Source organism: Schistocerca americana, chromosome 3 (genome assembly GCF_021461395.2).
Source record: "Schistocerca americana isolate TAMUIC-IGC-003095 chromosome 3, iqSchAmer2.1, whole genome shotgun sequence".
Taxonomy (NCBI): domain Eukaryota; kingdom Metazoa; phylum Arthropoda; class Insecta; order Orthoptera; family Acrididae; genus Schistocerca; species Schistocerca americana.
In genome coordinates, this window is record NC_060121.1 from 749,946,527 (window position 1) to 749,960,062 (window position 13,536).

At 48.6% G+C, this 13,536-nt stretch overlaps 18 non-coding genes across 18 annotated transcripts; all 18 read right to left on the reverse strand.

Annotated features, from left to right (window-relative positions):
- Positions 1 to 458: 458 nt before the first annotated feature.
- On the reverse strand, positions 459 to 531 carry Trnaf-gaa. The gene has a single exon. It is a non-coding gene; the product is annotated as a tRNA-Phe (tRNA).
- Positions 532 to 1,089: 558 nt separating this feature from the next.
- Positions 1,090 to 1,171, reverse strand: Trnas-uga. The gene has a single exon. It is a non-coding gene; the product is annotated as a tRNA-Ser (tRNA).
- Positions 1,172 to 1,862: 691 nt separating this feature from the next.
- Positions 1,863 to 1,944, reverse strand: Trnas-cga. Its single transcript has one exon. It is a non-coding gene; the product is annotated as a tRNA-Ser (tRNA).
- A 138-nt stretch (positions 1,945 to 2,082) lies between these two features.
- Positions 2,083 to 2,155, reverse strand: Trnak-uuu. Its single transcript has one exon. It is a non-coding gene; the product is annotated as a tRNA-Lys (tRNA).
- Positions 2,156 to 2,683: 528 nt separating this feature from the next.
- On the reverse strand, positions 2,684 to 2,756 carry Trnaf-gaa. The gene has a single exon. It is a non-coding gene; the product is annotated as a tRNA-Phe (tRNA).
- A 558-nt stretch (positions 2,757 to 3,314) lies between these two features.
- Trnas-uga lies at positions 3,315 to 3,396 on the reverse strand. The gene has a single exon. It is a non-coding gene; the product is annotated as a tRNA-Ser (tRNA).
- A 691-nt stretch (positions 3,397 to 4,087) lies between these two features.
- Positions 4,088 to 4,169, reverse strand: Trnas-cga. The gene has a single exon. It is a non-coding gene; the product is annotated as a tRNA-Ser (tRNA).
- Positions 4,170 to 4,307: 138 nt separating this feature from the next.
- On the reverse strand, positions 4,308 to 4,380 carry Trnak-uuu. The gene has a single exon. It is a non-coding gene; the product is annotated as a tRNA-Lys (tRNA).
- A 528-nt stretch (positions 4,381 to 4,908) lies between these two features.
- Positions 4,909 to 4,981, reverse strand: Trnaf-gaa. Its single transcript has one exon. It is a non-coding gene; the product is annotated as a tRNA-Phe (tRNA).
- A 558-nt stretch (positions 4,982 to 5,539) lies between these two features.
- On the reverse strand, positions 5,540 to 5,621 carry Trnas-uga. Its single transcript has one exon. It is a non-coding gene; the product is annotated as a tRNA-Ser (tRNA).
- Positions 5,622 to 6,312: 691 nt separating this feature from the next.
- On the reverse strand, positions 6,313 to 6,394 carry Trnas-cga. The gene has a single exon. It is a non-coding gene; the product is annotated as a tRNA-Ser (tRNA).
- Positions 6,395 to 6,532: 138 nt separating this feature from the next.
- On the reverse strand, positions 6,533 to 6,605 carry Trnak-uuu. Its single transcript has one exon. It is a non-coding gene; the product is annotated as a tRNA-Lys (tRNA).
- A 528-nt stretch (positions 6,606 to 7,133) lies between these two features.
- On the reverse strand, positions 7,134 to 7,206 carry Trnaf-gaa. Its single transcript has one exon. It is a non-coding gene; the product is annotated as a tRNA-Phe (tRNA).
- A 558-nt stretch (positions 7,207 to 7,764) lies between these two features.
- On the reverse strand, positions 7,765 to 7,846 carry Trnas-uga. The gene has a single exon. It is a non-coding gene; the product is annotated as a tRNA-Ser (tRNA).
- Positions 7,847 to 8,537: 691 nt separating this feature from the next.
- On the reverse strand, positions 8,538 to 8,619 carry Trnas-cga. Its single transcript has one exon. It is a non-coding gene; the product is annotated as a tRNA-Ser (tRNA).
- A 138-nt stretch (positions 8,620 to 8,757) lies between these two features.
- Positions 8,758 to 8,830, reverse strand: Trnak-uuu. The gene has a single exon. It is a non-coding gene; the product is annotated as a tRNA-Lys (tRNA).
- A 528-nt stretch (positions 8,831 to 9,358) lies between these two features.
- On the reverse strand, positions 9,359 to 9,431 carry Trnaf-gaa. Its single transcript has one exon. It is a non-coding gene; the product is annotated as a tRNA-Phe (tRNA).
- A 558-nt stretch (positions 9,432 to 9,989) lies between these two features.
- On the reverse strand, positions 9,990 to 10,071 carry Trnas-uga. Its single transcript has one exon. It is a non-coding gene; the product is annotated as a tRNA-Ser (tRNA).
- Between the last annotated feature and the right edge of the window lie 3,465 nt (positions 10,072 to 13,536).

Here is a 13,536-nt window from a genome sequence, read left to right on the forward strand (position 1 = left end):
GGCCGTTACTAATAAAACGTCGCCTAAATGCTGTCTGCAAACTTATCGCGATAAGCTCGTAACACACTACCGAAGACTGCTGACACACGATGCAACAACAAATTGCAGGAGTCGTTACGTCTCATACGTTGGAGCAGCGAATTTACATGTTTTGTCGACACTCACTGGGCAATTGGAAAATTCGCAAGCATTTCGAATGCAATGTTTCCCACGTTTTCGCTCATTTCACGGTTCCGTTGAAGACGTTCTTCACCACCTGACACAGAAAAAGGAACGCAGTCGGTAGGACTTTTTTGATTCTTTTGCTTCTAAGGGAGTCAGTTGTCTAGTGAGTTCCTCTTATGGCATGCACTAGACAACCAGAACACCTACAGGAGAGAGTCATTGTTGTTGTCAGCGGTAGTTGCATTATCACCAACGCAGAGCAATTCCATTGGCGTCGCATCAAAACGAGTACCTGCCGAAACCCGGGATCGAACCAGGGACCTTTAGATCTTCAGTCTAACGCTCTCCCAACTGAGCTATTTCGGCTGACGTTGAACGGTGCTGTTTGCATGTGTTCGTCAAACTCTGCCTCGTTGCCAATTTCACAGTCACCTTCGTCTGATAAGACACAGGGACGCTGAAAGGCGAGCAGCCGATGCAGTGAAGTCCCACACACATTTCTTCTGCTTCCATCATCGTAACAAGCAAACATGTCGACTCGATTCGTGTAATATTCACTTCGCTGACTTCACGTGACGCCGCGCTGGCGCTAGAAAACCCGTGCTATATCGATGCCAGGGGCAACTCATGTGCAGAGAACGACACAAGAAGGAGTGAGCCTCTCCACCGTATGAGAGGCAGTTTCTAGCAGATACACACGGTAAAACATTCGACTTGCGTTAGCTCATAAATTGCTACACGTCATCGTCTGCAAGCTAAAATGGACTGTGAGACGAGGAGATGAGCTGCGGCTTCTGGACGCGACTGTAACGCTGCGCCCTGGATCAAATAGTACTGCACATTGCTGGTGACCCACGTGTTTAGTAGTGACGCAACTGCTAGGATGCAGCTGAAACGTCCATCTTTTGAGAGCGAGAAAATTTTCGCAGTCGGCAGGACTCGAACCTACGCTCCCAGAGGGAATCTGATTTCAAGTCAGACGCCTTAACCACTCGGCCACGACTGCCGTTGGCAGAAGCGACTCCCGACAAGTGAAACCGCCACCTTTACAAGCAATCTGATGGCAGAAAACGGCGTGGCCTCACTCTTTTCCGTAGGGTTTCCATTAGCCGTTACGAAAGTGTATTAATTTTCGCCCAGACAGGGACTTGAACCCAGGACCCTTTGTTTGAAAGCCTAACGCTCTACCGACTCAGCTATGCGGGCCCACGCACGAGCATTATCGTACAGCTGCGTGGTGTGCGAGTGATTCGCATGTTGTAATTACTGGCTTATGGCTCCAATGGCGACTTCACCGACTTCCCACTGACGCACCGCTGACGCTAGTTTTCTGTCGTCTTAAAACGATGGGCATACCTCCAAGCAACTGCGAGATCTTATGAAAAGAAACGCTGCACCACTGCCTTAGCCGCGCTCGAATGATTGAATTGCGATTCTTAAAAAGAAATGAATGTTCGCTCTGTCCAACACTTTCGAGCACATCTGTGTACTCACGATCTCAGCGACGGCTTTCTGCAGTCCCAGCATCAGCGCGAGGTGAACCGATGGCCACAGTAAGCAGCGGTCGTCGCGAAACTCAGTATTCTTAAACGGAAACTTTCGTCTTGTTGAGAATGGCGTCACTGGTTTGCACCCGCATTCGCCCACGCATGTCACAGGTGTGCGAAAATTTTTGCTCCTCTTTACGCAAAATCGCACGCAGCCGGTAGGATTCGAACCTACGCTCCCAGAGGGAATCTGATTTCGAGTCAGACGCCTTAACCACTCGGCCACGACTGCCGGTAGCGCGGTGTTGTCCCGACACATGCAACTGCTACTGTTTAAAGCACTGTGGTGTCAGAAACAGGCGTAGCTGCATTATTTTCCGTAGCGTTTCCACCGCTACCAGACGAATCGCTACCAAAGTATTAAAATTTCCGCCCGGACAGGGACTTGAACCCTGGACCCTTAGGTTAAAAGCCTAATGCTCTACCGACTGAGCTATCCGGGCTCACGCGACGCTGTGAAACCTCCCACGATGCACAACTCACGTCCTTTACTGCTGTGCAATCGCTGCATGGGGCCGTTACTAATAAAACGTCGCCTAAATGCTGTCTGCAAACTTATCGCGATAAGCTCGTAACACACTACCGAAGACTGCTGACACACGATGCAACAACAAATTGCAGGAGTCGTTACGTCTCATACGTTGGAGCAGCGAATTTACATGTTTTGTCGACACTCACTGGGCAATTGGAAAATTCGCAAGCATTTCGAATGCAATGTTTCCCACGTTTTCGCTCATTTCACGGTTCCGTTGAAGACGTTCTTCACCACCTGACACAGAAAAAGGAACGCAGTCGGTAGGACTTTTTTGATTCTTTTGCTTCTAAGGGAGTCAGTTGTCTAGTGAGTTCCTCTTATGGCATGCACTAGACAACCAGAACACCTACAGGAGAGAGTCATTGTTGTTGTCAGCGGTAGTTGCATTATCACCAACGCAGAGCAATTCCATTGGCGTCGCATCAAAACGAGTACCTGCCGAAACCCGGGATCGAACCAGGGACCTTTAGATCTTCAGTCTAACGCTCTCCCAACTGAGCTATTTCGGCTGACGTTGAACGGTGCTGTTTGCATGTGTTCGTCAAACTCTGCCTCGTTGCCAATTTCACAGTCACCTTCGTCTGATAAGACACAGGGACGCTGAAAGGCGAGCAGCCGATGCAGTGAAGTCCCACACACATTTCTTCTGCTTCCATCATCGTAACAAGCAAACATGTCGACTCGATTCGTGTAATATTCACTTCGCTGACTTCACGTGACGCCGCGCTGGCGCTAGAAAACCCGTGCTATATCGATGCCAGGGGCAACTCATGTGCAGAGAACGACACAAGAAGGAGTGAGCCTCTCCACCGTATGAGAGGCAGTTTCTAGCAGATACACACGGTAAAACATTCGACTTGCGTTAGCTCATAAATTGCTACACGTCATCGTCTGCAAGCTAAAATGGACTGTGAGACGAGGAGATGAGCTGCGGCTTCTGGACGCGACTGTAACGCTGCGCCCTGGATCAAATAGTACTGCACATTGCTGGTGACCCACGTGTTTAGTAGTGACGCAACTGCTAGGATGCAGCTGAAACGTCCATCTTTTGAGAGCGAGAAAATTTTCGCAGTCGGCAGGACTCGAACCTACGCTCCCAGAGGGAATCTGATTTCAAGTCAGACGCCTTAACCACTCGGCCACGACTGCCGTTGGCAGAAGCGACTCCCGACAAGTGAAACCGCCACCTTTACAAGCAATCTGATGGCAGAAAACGGCGTGGCCTCACTCTTTTCCGTAGGGTTTCCATTAGCCGTTACGAAAGTGTATTAATTTTCGCCCAGACAGGGACTTGAACCCAGGACCCTTTGTTTGAAAGCCTAACGCTCTACCGACTCAGCTATGCGGGCCCACGCACGAGCATTATCGTACAGCTGCGTGGTGTGCGAGTGATTCGCATGTTGTAATTACTGGCTTATGGCTCCAATGGCGACTTCACCGACTTCCCACTGACGCACCGCTGACGCTAGTTTTCTGTCGTCTTAAAACGATGGGCATACCTCCAAGCAACTGCGAGATCTTATGAAAAGAAACGCTGCACCACTGCCTTAGCCGCGCTCGAATGATTGAATTGCGATTCTTAAAAAGAAATGAATGTTCGCTCTGTCCAACACTTTCGAGCACATCTGTGTACTCACGATCTCAGCGACGGCTTTCTGCAGTCCCAGCATCAGCGCGAGGTGAACCGATGGCCACAGTAAGCAGCGGTCGTCGCGAAACTCAGTATTCTTAAACGGAAACTTTCGTCTTGTTGAGAATGGCGTCACTGGTTTGCACCCGCATTCGCCCACGCATGTCACAGGTGTGCGAAAATTTTTGCTCCTCTTTACGCAAAATCGCACGCAGCCGGTAGGATTCGAACCTACGCTCCCAGAGGGAATCTGATTTCGAGTCAGACGCCTTAACCACTCGGCCACGACTGCCGGTAGCGCGGTGTTGTCCCGACACATGCAACTGCTACTGTTTAAAGCACTGTGGTGTCAGAAACAGGCGTAGCTGCATTATTTTCCGTAGCGTTTCCACCGCTACCAGACGAATCGCTACCAAAGTATTAAAATTTCCGCCCGGACAGGGACTTGAACCCTGGACCCTTAGGTTAAAAGCCTAATGCTCTACCGACTGAGCTATCCGGGCTCACGCGACGCTGTGAAACCTCCCACGATGCACAACTCACGTCCTTTACTGCTGTGCAATCGCTGCATGGGGCCGTTACTAATAAAACGTCGCCTAAATGCTGTCTGCAAACTTATCGCGATAAGCTCGTAACACACTACCGAAGACTGCTGACACACGATGCAACAACAAATTGCAGGAGTCGTTACGTCTCATACGTTGGAGCAGCGAATTTACATGTTTTGTCGACACTCACTGGGCAATTGGAAAATTCGCAAGCATTTCGAATGCAATGTTTCCCACGTTTTCGCTCATTTCACGGTTCCGTTGAAGACGTTCTTCACCACCTGACACAGAAAAAGGAACGCAGTCGGTAGGACTTTTTTGATTCTTTTGCTTCTAAGGGAGTCAGTTGTCTAGTGAGTTCCTCTTATGGCATGCACTAGACAACCAGAACACCTACAGGAGAGAGTCATTGTTGTTGTCAGCGGTAGTTGCATTATCACCAACGCAGAGCAATTCCATTGGCGTCGCATCAAAACGAGTACCTGCCGAAACCCGGGATCGAACCAGGGACCTTTAGATCTTCAGTCTAACGCTCTCCCAACTGAGCTATTTCGGCTGACGTTGAACGGTGCTGTTTGCATGTGTTCGTCAAACTCTGCCTCGTTGCCAATTTCACAGTCACCTTCGTCTGATAAGACACAGGGACGCTGAAAGGCGAGCAGCCGATGCAGTGAAGTCCCACACACATTTCTTCTGCTTCCATCATCGTAACAAGCAAACATGTCGACTCGATTCGTGTAATATTCACTTCGCTGACTTCACGTGACGCCGCGCTGGCGCTAGAAAACCCGTGCTATATCGATGCCAGGGGCAACTCATGTGCAGAGAACGACACAAGAAGGAGTGAGCCTCTCCACCGTATGAGAGGCAGTTTCTAGCAGATACACACGGTAAAACATTCGACTTGCGTTAGCTCATAAATTGCTACACGTCATCGTCTGCAAGCTAAAATGGACTGTGAGACGAGGAGATGAGCTGCGGCTTCTGGACGCGACTGTAACGCTGCGCCCTGGATCAAATAGTACTGCACATTGCTGGTGACCCACGTGTTTAGTAGTGACGCAACTGCTAGGATGCAGCTGAAACGTCCATCTTTTGAGAGCGAGAAAATTTTCGCAGTCGGCAGGACTCGAACCTACGCTCCCAGAGGGAATCTGATTTCAAGTCAGACGCCTTAACCACTCGGCCACGACTGCCGTTGGCAGAAGCGACTCCCGACAAGTGAAACCGCCACCTTTACAAGCAATCTGATGGCAGAAAACGGCGTGGCCTCACTCTTTTCCGTAGGGTTTCCATTAGCCGTTACGAAAGTGTATTAATTTTCGCCCAGACAGGGACTTGAACCCAGGACCCTTTGTTTGAAAGCCTAACGCTCTACCGACTCAGCTATGCGGGCCCACGCACGAGCATTATCGTACAGCTGCGTGGTGTGCGAGTGATTCGCATGTTGTAATTACTGGCTTATGGCTCCAATGGCGACTTCACCGACTTCCCACTGACGCACCGCTGACGCTAGTTTTCTGTCGTCTTAAAACGATGGGCATACCTCCAAGCAACTGCGAGATCTTATGAAAAGAAACGCTGCACCACTGCCTTAGCCGCGCTCGAATGATTGAATTGCGATTCTTAAAAAGAAATGAATGTTCGCTCTGTCCAACACTTTCGAGCACATCTGTGTACTCACGATCTCAGCGACGGCTTTCTGCAGTCCCAGCATCAGCGCGAGGTGAACCGATGGCCACAGTAAGCAGCGGTCGTCGCGAAACTCAGTATTCTTAAACGGAAACTTTCGTCTTGTTGAGAATGGCGTCACTGGTTTGCACCCGCATTCGCCCACGCATGTCACAGGTGTGCGAAAATTTTTGCTCCTCTTTACGCAAAATCGCACGCAGCCGGTAGGATTCGAACCTACGCTCCCAGAGGGAATCTGATTTCGAGTCAGACGCCTTAACCACTCGGCCACGACTGCCGGTAGCGCGGTGTTGTCCCGACACATGCAACTGCTACTGTTTAAAGCACTGTGGTGTCAGAAACAGGCGTAGCTGCATTATTTTCCGTAGCGTTTCCACCGCTACCAGACGAATCGCTACCAAAGTATTAAAATTTCCGCCCGGACAGGGACTTGAACCCTGGACCCTTAGGTTAAAAGCCTAATGCTCTACCGACTGAGCTATCCGGGCTCACGCGACGCTGTGAAACCTCCCACGATGCACAACTCACGTCCTTTACTGCTGTGCAATCGCTGCATGGGGCCGTTACTAATAAAACGTCGCCTAAATGCTGTCTGCAAACTTATCGCGATAAGCTCGTAACACACTACCGAAGACTGCTGACACACGATGCAACAACAAATTGCAGGAGTCGTTACGTCTCATACGTTGGAGCAGCGAATTTACATGTTTTGTCGACACTCACTGGGCAATTGGAAAATTCGCAAGCATTTCGAATGCAATGTTTCCCACGTTTTCGCTCATTTCACGGTTCCGTTGAAGACGTTCTTCACCACCTGACACAGAAAAAGGAACGCAGTCGGTAGGACTTTTTTGATTCTTTTGCTTCTAAGGGAGTCAGTTGTCTAGTGAGTTCCTCTTATGGCATGCACTAGACAACCAGAACACCTACAGGAGAGAGTCATTGTTGTTGTCAGCGGTAGTTGCATTATCACCAACGCAGAGCAATTCCATTGGCGTCGCATCAAAACGAGTACCTGCCGAAACCCGGGATCGAACCAGGGACCTTTAGATCTTCAGTCTAACGCTCTCCCAACTGAGCTATTTCGGCTGACGTTGAACGGTGCTGTTTGCATGTGTTCGTCAAACTCTGCCTCGTTGCCAATTTCACAGTCACCTTCGTCTGATAAGACACAGGGACGCTGAAAGGCGAGCAGCCGATGCAGTGAAGTCCCACACACATTTCTTCTGCTTCCATCATCGTAACAAGCAAACATGTCGACTCGATTCGTGTAATATTCACTTCGCTGACTTCACGTGACGCCGCGCTGGCGCTAGAAAACCCGTGCTATATCGATGCCAGGGGCAACTCATGTGCAGAGAACGACACAAGAAGGAGTGAGCCTCTCCACCGTATGAGAGGCAGTTTCTAGCAGATACACACGGTAAAACATTCGACTTGCGTTAGCTCATAAATTGCTACACGTCATCGTCTGCAAGCTAAAATGGACTGTGAGACGAGGAGATGAGCTGCGGCTTCTGGACGCGACTGTAACGCTGCGCCCTGGATCAAATAGTACTGCACATTGCTGGTGACCCACGTGTTTAGTAGTGACGCAACTGCTAGGATGCAGCTGAAACGTCCATCTTTTGAGAGCGAGAAAATTTTCGCAGTCGGCAGGACTCGAACCTACGCTCCCAGAGGGAATCTGATTTCAAGTCAGACGCCTTAACCACTCGGCCACGACTGCCGTTGGCAGAAGCGACTCCCGACAAGTGAAACCGCCACCTTTACAAGCAATCTGATGGCAGAAAACGGCGTGGCCTCACTCTTTTCCGTAGGGTTTCCATTAGCCGTTACGAAAGTGTATTAATTTTCGCCCAGACAGGGACTTGAACCCAGGACCCTTTGTTTGAAAGCCTAACGCTCTACCGACTCAGCTATGCGGGCCCACGCACGAGCATTATCGTACAGCTGCGTGGTGTGCGAGTGATTCGCATGTTGTAATTACTGGCTTATGGCTCCAATGGCGACTTCACCGACTTCCCACTGACGCACCGCTGACGCTAGTTTTCTGTCGTCTTAAAACGATGGGCATACCTCCAAGCAACTGCGAGATCTTATGAAAAGAAACGCTGCACCACTGCCTTAGCCGCGCTCGAATGATTGAATTGCGATTCTTAAAAAGAAATGAATGTTCGCTCTGTCCAACACTTTCGAGCACATCTGTGTACTCACGATCTCAGCGACGGCTTTCTGCAGTCCCAGCATCAGCGCGAGGTGAACCGATGGCCACAGTAAGCAGCGGTCGTCGCGAAACTCAGTATTCTTAAACGGAAACTTTCGTCTTGTTGAGAATGGCGTCACTGGTTTGCACCCGCATTCGCCCACGCATGTCACAGGTGTGCGAAAATTTTTGCTCCTCTTTACGCAAAATCGCACGCAGCCGGTAGGATTCGAACCTACGCTCCCAGAGGGAATCTGATTTCGAGTCAGACGCCTTAACCACTCGGCCACGACTGCCGGTAGCGCGGTGTTGTCCCGACACATGCAACTGCTACTGTTTAAAGCACTGTGGTGTCAGAAACAGGCGTAGCTGCATTATTTTCCGTAGCGTTTCCACCGCTACCAGACGAATCGCTACCAAAGTATTAAAATTTCCGCCCGGACAGGGACTTGAACCCTGGACCCTTAGGTTAAAAGCCTAATGCTCTACCGACTGAGCTATCCGGGCTCACGCGACGCTGTGAAACCTCCCACGATGCACAACTCACGTCCTTTACTGCTGTGCAATCGCTGCATGGGGCCGTTACTAATAAAACGTCGCCTAAATGCTGTCTGCAAACTTATCGCGATAAGCTCGTAACACACTACCGAAGACTGCTGACACACGATGCAACAACAAATTGCAGGAGTCGTTACGTCTCATACGTTGGAGCAGCGAATTTACATGTTTTGTCGACACTCACTGGGCAATTGGAAAATTCGCAAGCATTTCGAATGCAATGTTTCCCACGTTTTCGCTCATTTCACGGTTCCGTTGAAGACGTTCTTCACCACCTGACACAGAAAAAGGAACGCAGTCGGTAGGACTTTTTTGATTCTTTTGCTTCTAAGGGAGTCAGTTGTCTAGTGAGTTCCTCTTATGGCATGCACTAGACAACCAGAACACCTACAGGAGAGAGTCATTGTTGTTGTCAGCGGTAGTTGCATTATCACCAACGCAGAGCAATTCCATTGGCGTCGCATCAAAACGAGTACCTGCCGAAACCCGGGATCGAACCAGGGACCTTTAGATCTTCAGTCTAACGCTCTCCCAACTGAGCTATTTCGGCTGACGTTGAACGGTGCTGTTTGCATGTGTTCGTCAAACTCTGCCTCGTTGCCAATTTCACAGTCACCTTCGTCTGATAAGACACAGGGACGCTGAAAGGCGAGCAGCCGATGCAGTGAAGTCCCACACACATTTCTTCTGCTTCCATCATCGTAACAAGCAAACATGTCGACTCGATTCGTGTAATATTCACTTCGCTGACTTCACGTGACGCCGCGCTGACGCTAGAAAACCCGTGCTATATCGATGCCAGGGGCAACTCATGTGCAGAGAACGACACAAGAAGGAGTGAGCCTCTCCACCGTATGAGAGGCAGTTTCTAGCAGATACACACGGTAAAACATTCGACTTGCGTTAGCTCATAAATTGCTACACGTCATCGTCTGCAAGCTAAAATGGACTGTGAGACGAGGAGATGAGCTGCGGCTTCTGGACGCGACTGTAACGCTGCGCCCTGGATCAAATAGTACTGCACATTGCTGGTGACCCACGTGTTTAGTAGTGACGCAACTGCTAGGATGCAGCTGAAACGTCCATCTTTTGAGAGCGAGAAAATTTTCGCAGTCGGCAGGACTCGAACCTACGCTCCCAGAGGGAATCTGATTTCAAGTCAGACGCCTTAACCACTCGGCCACGACTGCCGGTGGCAGAAGCGACTCCCGACAAGTGAAACCGCCACCTTTACAAGCAATCTGATGGCAGAAAACGGCGTGGCCTCACTCTTTTCCGTAGGGTTTCCATTAGCCGTTACGAAAGTGTATTAATTTTCGCCCAGACAGGGACTTGAACCCAGGACCCTTTGTTTGAAAGCCTAACGCTCTACCGACTCAGCTATGCGGGCCCACGCACGAGCATTATCGTACAGCTGCGTGGTGTGCGAGTGATTCGCATGTTGTAATTACTGGCTTATGGCTCCAATGGCGACTTCACCGACTTCCCCCACTGACGCACCGCTGACGCTAGTTTTCTGTCGTCTTAAAACGATGGACATACCTCCAAGCAACTGCGAGATCTTATGAAAAGAAACGCTGCACCACTGCCTTTGCCGCGCTCGAATGATTGAATTGCGATTCTTAAAAAAGAAATGAGTGCTAGCTCTTTCCAACACTTTGAAGCACATCTGCGTACTCACGAACACGGCGACGTCGCGACAAAAGGACGGGCACGCGTTCGTGGGCCTGCTACTGATTTCTGCAGTACTAGCGTCCGTGCGAGGTGAACCGATAGCCACATAAATTTTCGTCTTGTTGAGAATGGTGTCACTGCTTTGCATCCGCATTCACCCATGCATGTACTCACGGTGGCAGGAATGCCCGTCCCTGTTACGGTGCTCGTCCTCATGACTGTTTTCAGCCTGGTGACGAAACATTGGCGAGAATCGTATAATCACTGTTTCAACAAAGTGATAGGGCGCAAATTTTCAACTCTGTTTGTCCCAGTGGTCTTAGGGAAAACGACGATCATAACCAATAGATTGTGGTCAGAGTCCACATACGCCCCTGGAAATGTATTACAATTTAAAACCTGGTTCCTAAATATCTGTCTTATCATTATATAATCTGTCAGTATCTCCAGGCTTCTTCCATGTATACAACATTCTTTTATGATGCTTGAACAAAGTGTTAGATATGATTAAGTTGTGCTCTTTGCAAAATTCTACCAGGCGGCTTCCTATTTCATTTCATAGCCCCAATCCATATTCACCTATTACGTTTCCTTCTCTCCCTTTTCCTACACTCGAATTCCAGTCACCCATGACTATTACATTTACGTCTCCCTTCACTATCTGAATAATTTCTTTTATCTCATCATACATTTCATCAATCTCTTCGTCATCTGCAGAGCTAGTCGGCATATAAACTTGTACTACTGGGGTAGGTGTGGGCTTCGTGTCTAGCTTGGCCACAATAATGCGTTCACTATGCTATTTGTAATAGCTTACCCGCACTCCTACTTTTTTATTCATTATTAAACTTGCTCCTGCATTATCCCTATTTGATTTTGTATTTACAATCCTGTATTCGCCTGACCAAAAGTCTTGTTCCTCCTGCCTCCGGACTTTATTAATTACCACTATATCTAACTTTAACCTATCGATTTCCCTTTTTAAATTTTCTAACCTACCTGCCGGATTAAGGGATCTGACATTCCACGCTCCGATCCGTAGAACGCCAGTTTTCTTTCACCTATTAACGACGTCCTCTTGAGTAGTCCCCGCCCGGAGATCCGAATGGGGGACTATTTTACCTCCGGAATACTTTACGCAAGAGGACACCATCATCATTTAACCATACAGTAAAGCTGCATGCCCTCGGGAAAAATTACGGCTGTAGTTTCCCCTTGCTTTCAACCGTTCGCAGTACCAGCACAGCAAGGCCGTTTTGGTTAATGTTACAAGGCCAGAACAGTCAGTCATCCAGACTGTTGCCCCTGCAACTACTTAAAAGGCTGCTGCCCCTCTTCAGGAACCACACGTTTGTCTGGCCTCTCTACAGATACCCCTCCGTTGTGGTTACACCTACGGTACGGCTATCTGTATCGCTGAGACACACAAGCCTCCCCACCAACGTCAAAGTCCATGGTTCACGAGGGGACAGAGAAGCTATCTCTGAGAAATTCGCACGTAACTACCGTCACTCGTATGATAAAAGCATAACATTCTTGCCACTAAACTGTAGCTTTTCAAACACTATTAAGGTACTGAACTCATGCCCAGAAGACATGGACACAACTATACGTTTGCTATCGCTCTTATTTGGAGTCTACATAACAGTGTAGAGAAACACTTTAATGCGTATGTTATGCCACTGTGGTCGCACAAATGGTGGTGCAGACGTAGGTGATACTAGCGACTCGCGATCATATAAGAAAAGTTGTGGTGATATGTCCCCGATGGACCACTGCTGCAGCTGCGTCGCAAGGTCAAAGCTGGTCGAAATAGTCGGTGGGAGCCAGAACTCCATCAAGTGATTTAAGTGAGGTGGAAAATTAGCCGGCCGCTGTGGTCGAGCGGTTCTAGGCACTTCAGTCCGGAACCTCGCTGCTGCTACGGTCGCAGGCTGGAATCCTGCCTCGGACATGGATGTCCAACTGCATTATCATCAGGAGTCTGCTGCACTGTAGGAGAAAGAAAATATACAACTAAAAAAAGCAAATAAGAGATGATGGGATTAATACTCACATCTGCATGAAACATTTGTCATCTGTTTATTCTCCTCAGTGGTGGTGGATGATCTCTGACGCTTCATGGTGGTGCAGTGTTGCTTGAACGAGGTACAGATAAAGAATGGCTGTATCAGGGATGCTAAGGGGCAGAGGGGGTGGTGGTGGGAACGTGGCCAATAGCAGCACTGTGGGAGAGGTGGGAGCAGGAATATGTCCTTTTTGGTCACAATTTGCCATCATTAACAAAGTAATCACTTCAAGCTAAAAGCATTTGAATACCAGGGTATACATGAACCAAGGCCTACATCTTATCTACAAATTATGGTGATTATCATGCCAATCCTATTACTTATGTCCCAATAAAAGAACATGTAAACTGTTTGTTTACACAGGTCTTATTAAATTATGATAGCGTAAGTGGCTGGTTTGTTTACGTAAGGAGAACAATGCCCCCCATTTAGCTAGAACTGGCCTGTGCCAATTACTTAGGTATATGGTACAATGCAAACAGTAATCAGAGGAACACGCCGTTATTAAACACATCAAAGCGAACTACATTAATACCATATGAAAGTACAATGAATTTAAACAACTTAGCTATTTATATCGGCAGGCTGACAAAAAGAGAATGCACTACTCGAACTCTATAATTGGAATATACACTACTGGCCATTAAAATTGCTACACGAAGAAGAAATGCAGATGATAAACGGGTATTCATTGGACAAATATATTATACTAGAACTGACATGTGATTACATTTTCACGCAATTTGGGTGCATAGATCCTGAGAAATCAGTACCCAGAACGACCACCTCTGGCCGCAATAACGGCCTTGATACGCCTGGGCATTGAGTCAAAGAGAGTTGGATGGCGTGTACAGGTACAGCTACCCATGCAGCTTCAACACGATACCACAGTTCATCAAGATTAGTGACTGG